Source organism: Mytilus edulis, chromosome 5 (genome assembly GCF_963676685.1).
Source record: "Mytilus edulis chromosome 5, xbMytEdul2.2, whole genome shotgun sequence".
NCBI classification, from domain to species: Eukaryota; Metazoa; Mollusca; class Bivalvia; order Mytilida; family Mytilidae; genus Mytilus; species Mytilus edulis.
In genome coordinates this window covers 38,972,705-38,981,164 of record NC_092348.1, presented here as the reverse complement: position 1 = coordinate 38,981,164, position 8,460 = coordinate 38,972,705, and positions in this window count along the sequence as shown.

Below are 8,460 nucleotides of genomic sequence, written 5' to 3'. Positions count from 1 at the left end.
CAATAGCAAATATATAATTGTCTTCTCTCATAAGACACAAAATCCCTATCGATTCTCAGTAAGTTATACTTTTTCGGTCCAAAGAAGTATTTGTTCATAAGCTATTTAATTCTACTAAAACTTGTGCTGCAAGTCTGTCTTAAATACATGACATTTGATTTTGTTCTGTTAATTTTTGTTCTTTGGGTTGGTGTAGTTATCCCGTTCTTTAAACTAATTTATCTGCTATCAACAAGATTGTGCGCTTAAAACACGGTTTCGAGACGATGTATCGGAATTCGATAGATTTACCAAATTAATAAGATTTTCTTGTATATAGGTACCATGTTTTACAAAATACAATTGAATAATATTTTTTCCAGATTTTAACATTAACGGTGACGGAGTAGAATGAAATGGTTTGAATGCGAATGTCTTTGAAAAGATGAAAGGGCCTACTTATCCCTTTGTTTGAACCTTAGGGTCAAAATATGAAGGTAATTATATTCTACTGCATATCAAACATGTTAAAGAATCTATACAATATACCCTAATACGGATCTTAAAGACCTGTCCGATTCCTGATAGTGTCCTTCTATTTTTGTGATACGAATAAAACATTAGTTAGTCCATTCATTTCGATTGTATCTTCTTTAATTCTTGCTGATCAAATGTTTAAGTTCCTGAATTTCAATGAACATTACACGTTATAAATTTGGCTGCCAAAAAAAATAATCAATATTAATGCTAGCATTTCAGTTCAGTAACTCATATACTTTATATATTTTTTATATTGATATGGTTTCTGCAATTTCCTTCAGTCCAAAGGCTGTTTTATATACATGCATAAAATCTATATTCGAATTTATTTCACAATATAATTAAAAAGAGGGATGGGGAGAAACGTGAAATATATTAAATAGTGATAAATCGAGAAATAATGTTAACTACTCTCTTGCAGTTTGACAGTCATTACATTTTTTCTGTTCTCTTTTGAAATTTTCAATTAAATTTAAAGGAAGGGAGTTTTCACGAACCTTAAAACTCTGGTGATTTTGAAATTTGATAAAAAAAAAATGCTTACTTTTCTCACTTATGTCTGCTAAAGTAAATGTTTAATACACTATGTTTAGTATTTGAGGATAAGAGAAGTTATTGTTTTGACTTCAGTTCAAGATTAATTTGTGCTTCTAAAATTAATTATTTTATTGCTAATCAAATGAAATATTTCGCCAGTCATCTCCTCTTGGTCAATGTATCTACACTTTTGGCACTTATTTAACTGACAAAAATGAATACTTTGACCGAGAGGATGTGACTCTGTGGAAAAATATCTTTTCATATAAAGGAGCTTTATGTGTGATATAGAATGCGCATTGACTTTTTAGGAACTTTTGAAAAGCCAGTACTTCTCGTTGATATATGGTTCATTTTCAATCAGTCAGATATGACGTGAATAAACATCTGACAGTCTTCATCAAATGCAGCTTATACACAAAATATAACTGGTCGATAAATTATGGCAATCTACACCATGTCCAAAGTTTTCAATTATATGCTCGTGTCACAAAATTGACATACAATTTAAATGTTGATTATTTCATTTCAAAGGTAGACATTAATAGATACTCTCAAAAGTTTAAATACACACTAAAGTATAATATTTTGAATTTACTGTTAAATAAAAATATACTGAACAAAGGGGAATAACTATAAATATTTCAATTCAAAAATATTTTATAATTTAACAATACACATGATACAAGATAACAAACAGGGAAAAATGAAAACTTTTGATATATATATTGCTGAATACAGCTGAGTCATCCTTTCTGGTGATCATTTAAATGAGTTTACCAGTACATATTCCTATAATCCAAGCAACCATTTTTAGCATTGGTGTTTTTGTTAGATGTATTTTTATTTGTATCCATCTGATGCGTAAAGCCTTATTCAACTGATTTTATAGTTTGTTTCTTTCTACTTCTAGTACGCCACTGTCCCAGGTAAACGGAGGATTTGGTGTCCTCTAACATGTTTAACCCTGTCACATTATGTATGTAGCTGTCCCACGTCACGAGCCTGTAATTTTATTTCCTCCGTGGTTTAAATTAGCCTAAAAGTAAAGATCTTCCTATCATCGAGGAGATATGTACACAAACAAAACTGGAGATTTGCGAGGTCAACAATTATACAAAAAAAAGTAAAGAAGCCCAGACAGAATTTCCTGTTTGTTATAAATATTTTGAAATGTTTGTCTGAATTGAATTTATGTTCTTTTGTTGTTGTGAAGATCCAAATACTTGTTGAAATAAATTTTCGATAAAATGATAAGATAAAAACAAGCTAGGTTAATGGAAAAACATCTTCCACTTATACTTCAATATTTTAGATTAATTGTGTTTTCCGCTGAAAAACGTTGTTGTCATCGGAATCGCGTGTCTAATTTTCAGTTGACGTTTTGAAACGTAGAAGATAAGACCCACGATTCCTATGACAGCTATTGTAAATATCCTTAATACATTTATAATATCATTAAAGATAACATAAAAAAAGTAAATTATCTTTGACCGTGACATCCAATTTAACAAGATTAAAATGTCATGAAACGAATGACACGCATTTGAATAAAAAATCTACATTACTCCTTTTCAATATGTTTTTGAAATACGAAATTCTAATATCTATACCATTGTTAATGTAAACAAGATAAAAAAAAGTTTATTCACTAAATTTGATGAATTAAATTATAAATTCAAATGTTTTTGTCTTCTTCACATTATGTAATTGGGACATCACAAGAGAGAACCGACCATAAATCAAAAGATTTTTGCTTTAACATATGTTTGTTTTAGTGAAAACGTTAAGGTTAGCCTTTTTATCAAAATATCAAAAAATACTCTTACAAAAGTTGTTACCATAGGTAAATGTCTTTTTCCACATTCAGTTGGAGTGGTGAAATTATATACTGTATGCATTGACGTGCGAACTGGTAAAGAAGTTCGCAATAAAAAAAATTGTTTTGTTAAGTAATTAAAACGAATGAAAAACACGAAGCCTGCCACTAAAATAGCTAGTTTTCCTGGACTACCGGATTTTACTTTAAATTTTATCGGAATTTCACCGTACGATCAGTAGTTTTCTGTAATGATTTTTGTTGAGAGATGTTAACTTTGTGTTTTGGCATTTTTTGAATTTTATTTTCAATTGGTAAATATTCGTATTTTGAATCGTTTTAAATTTCGCCCAACACAATTGTAACTTTCATTACTGTATGAGCTTTGCCTTCATCGAATGAGGTGTAGATACATATTATGGTTTATTTCTTTGTCCCTTGAACTTTACGAAAATTTGTCTGATTGGCAATCATGCCACTTCTCCATATTACGTTTATATTATGTAGGAAATGTACAAAAAGTATGGCTTACCGTAATATTTTACTACTTTCTAAATTACATTTATATTTATGATTATAGATGACTTTTAAACTGTTGAAATTTTGGGTTTGAGCGTTTCTGGTGAAGATGAAAAAGGAAAAATCCTTCGGTGGTAGTGCTGTAGAAGCATTTTATCTATAAATAATAACATTTTTAGTTTGAAAATAACTAAAAAGTATTAAACTAATTTTCATTACAACTGTCATATCTGGTTCAAACTTGTGTCGAATTAATCAACTCAAAAAAATAATATATCTATTATGTTATGCAAAGCAGACTTTAAAGGACCTCCTTAAACCATCATATTCGACTGATACATGTATAACATACTATAAAAAAAAAACAGTTAATAAAAAAAAATAATGTTATATTGCCTTTTTGGTAGAAAGTTTTATCATTTTGAAAACCATCAGCATCGCTCTACCGTTAGTTTACTATACGTAACTATACTATTACGATTATGGAAGTTCGAAATCATATGCATTTTGAAATTAATTCAAAGTTGATCTAATGGGGGGGGGCATCTAAAACACCAGATAACTACAATTCGGTGAAAATATTTTATTTTGGAATCAAGATTGTAACAATTTCATTTCACAGCAGACATGTAATTTCTTTCTATGCGCTTAATCAAAAATGAAAAATAATTCTTCATTTGTACAATACGTCAAGGCGTGATGCAGATGTGTTCCTAATGTTCTAATCAACAACGCAGTATATGCCAAGTAATTTAAGATTTTTTATATACATTAAGAATAAGAATAAATAGGCATATGTACATACAGTAGCAGTGAAGAGAATAGATCTGGTTTATTTATGAGTATAAGGTATGCATACTTAATGACGCTATTATAACGTTAAAGTACTCTAGTTATGTATGATTGAAAAAATACTAGTTAACAAATTGAGTTTAAACAATGATCCAAAATCGAAATTGCACAGCAACGCCGGACGGAATTGAGACTTTAAATACGAATCCCATTGTATGGTAAGTTCATTTGGAAGAACTCTTGCTACATTTATAACTATTTGATGGATTACCAGGTGATCTGTTGACAAACCCGTTAATCAACGCAATATTGAATTTGAAATGATCATCCCTTTATCATTGTCCCTATTTTACAAAATCTATCTTTTTGATTCATATTTACTTTGTGTATCAACTTGGATGTTGTTAACATAACGTCTGTGGCAAATATAGAAACAGAAAAAACAACATGTAGCAAATATATGATGGTTTTCTCTCCTAAAACACATAATTACTACCAGAGGACGGTAAATTATACCCTTCAAGTCCTAAGTATTGCATGAACATCAACTTTTTATTTGTACTAAAACATTTTTTAAGTTCTATTCACTTTTGTTCTAAAGCATTTCTCGCTGGGTCGGTGATATTGCCCCGTTCTGCAAACTTATTAACTAGCATTAACAAGATCGTGTTCTTATACCACGGTTTCAGGTTGATGTATCAGTGTACGATTTGCCCTCTTCATACGATGTTCATAGCATAGGTGCTATACTATATAACATTTAATTGAAGCAGAAAGCTATATTTTTACACGTTTTAACATGAACTAAGTATCATGTGTATTTGGTTTTTTTTAATCTCTTGATTTTCCTTGAGGTTTCACTAAATTAATTTTTCATCTATCAATGTCGTCAAGTATTAAAATCTCAATCAATAAAATACTATAAGCGGTGAATTGCAATATTGCAGAGATATAATTGACACTAATTAGAGCCACTTACATCATGATTTCTCAGTTTATATTATGACTGTTAATCTTCTAACACTTTGAAAATAATTAGTTTAAAAAAATAAGGTTACTCGGTGGCCGAGCACAATGCAATGATTGGAATGTGTTTGGTAATACTTTAATTACAGAATTTTTTTAAAATAAGAAGGATTTACTTAGCCTGTATTTTTTTACACTTAGGGTCGATATGTATCGAAAGAAATTCAAAGCATACTGAAAATTGAATATTAAATAATCTATATTATATACTCTAGAATTAGTTTTAAGTACTTTCTTCATTTTTTAGTTTGCCTCCTGAATGATGTGTTTTTCAAAAGCAAATAAAATTGAGAATGGAAATGGGGAATGTGTCAAAGAGACAACAACCCGACCATAGAACAGACAACAGCATAAGGTCACCAACAGGTCTTTAATTCAGCGAGAAATTCCCGCACCCGTCGGCGTCCTTCAGCTGGTCCCTAAAAAATATATACTATTTCAGTGATAATGAACGCCATACTTAACTCCAAATTCTACAAAAGAAACAAAAATTAAAAATAATACAAGACTAACAAAGGAATAAGGCTCCTGACTTGGGACAGGCACAAAAATACGGCGGGGTTAAACATGTTTATGAGATCTCAACCCTCCCCCTATAGCCAATGTAGAAAAGTAAACGCATAACAATACGCACATTAAAATTCAGTTCAAGAGAAGTCCGAGTCTGATGTCAGAAGATGTAACCAAAGAAAATAAACAAAATGACAATAATACATAGATAACAACAGACTACTAGCAGTTAACTGACATGCCAGCTCCAGACTTCAATTAAACTGATTGAAAGATTATGTCTTCATCATATGAATATCAGGCACAATCCGTGTCATGCCAATATCTGGTTTTTCAAACTTGACGGGCGAAAAAATATTGCCAATCTTTCCTTTGATTTCTTTTTGATTTTTGCATTTCAGATGTTTAAGTTTTTGTGTAAAAAATTTCCTTACGTGTTAAAAATTTTGGCTGCAAATGAAAAAAAAAATTATCATTGACACTTTTGTTCAGTTCAACCTACAAAGTACAGTGACTCAAAGACTTATAAAGTACTTACATTGCTATGGTTTCTGCAATTTCGGTCAACCTGAAGTTTTTTTTTTATATGCATGCGTAAAATCTATAATGGGCTAAATTAAAAGGGATGGAGAGAAACGTAAAGTACATTAAAATAGTGATAAATCGAGAGATACGTTTAACTACTTCCCTGCAGTTTGTCAGTTATCAGATCAGAAAATTTGTCATAAATGTTTCTCATTTTCTTTTACATGTTTTAAATTTCAATTTCTAAATTTCAATTAAAGGGAATCGATTTTTCTCGAACCTTGTAACTCTTGATTCACATGCTGGTTTTGCAATTTGTAATAAAAAGGCCTACTTTTCTCATCTTTGTCTAATATAATCAATCCTCAACATGAATTGCCTAGAAGTTTCGGAGAAGAGAAGATAGCGTTCCATTCATCGTGTGTGTTATGACTTCATTTCTGGAATAGCTGAGTTCAAGGTTAATTTGTGGTCGCATATCTTTATCATTTTCATTAATTCATCATTTTGTAACTTTGTATTTAATATTGTCAGAAATTGATCTTGGAATTTCACTGCAGTTATGTTTTAATGTTCAATATTGACCCTTAGTTAACCTACTTCATTAAATGGATAAGAGCTGTGCTTGCTTGATCTGTCCATTAATATTTTTTCATTTTTTTTCCTCATAAATCCTATTAACTACTTTGTGATCATTGGTAGAGGCGGATTTAAGATGGTTTCTGACAACATAGGGGTGATTAACTACGAAACGTACGGACAATTTCCCTTTGTATTTTTTTGAACGAGAGACGTTTTCGCTAAATTCCTTAAATAGCATTGAAATGCAAAGCGTCACCATTGAATTCAGGCTTCATTAGTGTTTAAAAAAAATAGAACTTTTAAACAACACATTGGTGGGTTTTTTTTTCCAAAGACGTGGCCAATGTTCAACAACATCATGTCTATAAAAATAAAATAAAAATAATATTGCATTAATACTGATGCTGCTGTTGGTGGTTGACTTAATTAGTAAAATATATATAAAACAGGTAATAAATGTATGAGGTTACTGTGCAATGCTTTATCGCTCATCTTTTTCTACTACTTTGTCTCTTACTTTCAATTCGTACTGTTTTTAATTTCTGTTTTTCTTGTGACTTCTTTACTGATTCTGAAGCAAGCTTGTATGAATCAACTAGCCTATTCTTCAATCCTTTGTAGTTTTTCTTACTTTCTCTTTAACAAGTACAAAACCTAATTGAATTTGCAGCTATGGATGTCGGCCAATCATGAGAAAATTTGATTATTCTCCGGTTGCCATCAATAGTCTACCGAGTCTCAGTAATACCGCTGCACAGTCTTGGGTATGGTGCTGTTCTTAACTTTTTAATTCCTATGAGCTGGTAGAATTTTGAAAGATTTTATTTTCGAGCAATTAACATTTATCTTAGACAATTTTATTAGTTACCCCTTATGCACGATGGCGTTACTTAGTAAAGCTTCTGTGGTTTACGTTGGAGTCTGGTTGTGTGCTGGACTATCTTGTGCAAGACGGGATAAATAGTCGGTGATTACAAAATGTCATTAATTGCTCCCTTTAATGGTTCTTCGAGTCAAGTTATCAACACAAATAAAGTTCAGCTGTTTTGATGTTGACTGGTGGTGCTCCTCCAGAATCTTATTACTTTTTGAGGATGTTTGCTCCTCCATTTTTTTATTTCTTGCCAGATTTTCGGAATCCTCTGGTTTTATCCATATATAGTCATTCAAAAAAATTTGCCCTCTAACCCTCACTTTTTTTTCATAATTTAATTACATAAAGTTTGAAAAGCAATATTTCAAAATTTTATAAAAATTTCCAATGGCTTATATCTTGAAAACGAGAACACGGACCCTTCATTTTTTTCTACTTTTTTAGTTACTTTATTTATATACTATCAATAGTCTTTTAAAATGCTTGTTATTTTTTAACAGAATAGCGAACATCCTTAATGGAGTGATCAATATGTTTGTTCATTCCAGGCCAGTAAAGTTGTTCTCTAATACAACTTGTGGTTTTTACTTAGCCAGGATAATTATACCGATGGTTAAGGATAGTAGTACTACTAAGTAGTTTATGTTTTTTTGTCGAAAATACTAATGACTATATTAAATCGGCAAATGAGTTGATTAACAGAGTGAGTATGCATCTTCATATTTTCATTGACAATCTAGATATTACAACTGCGACT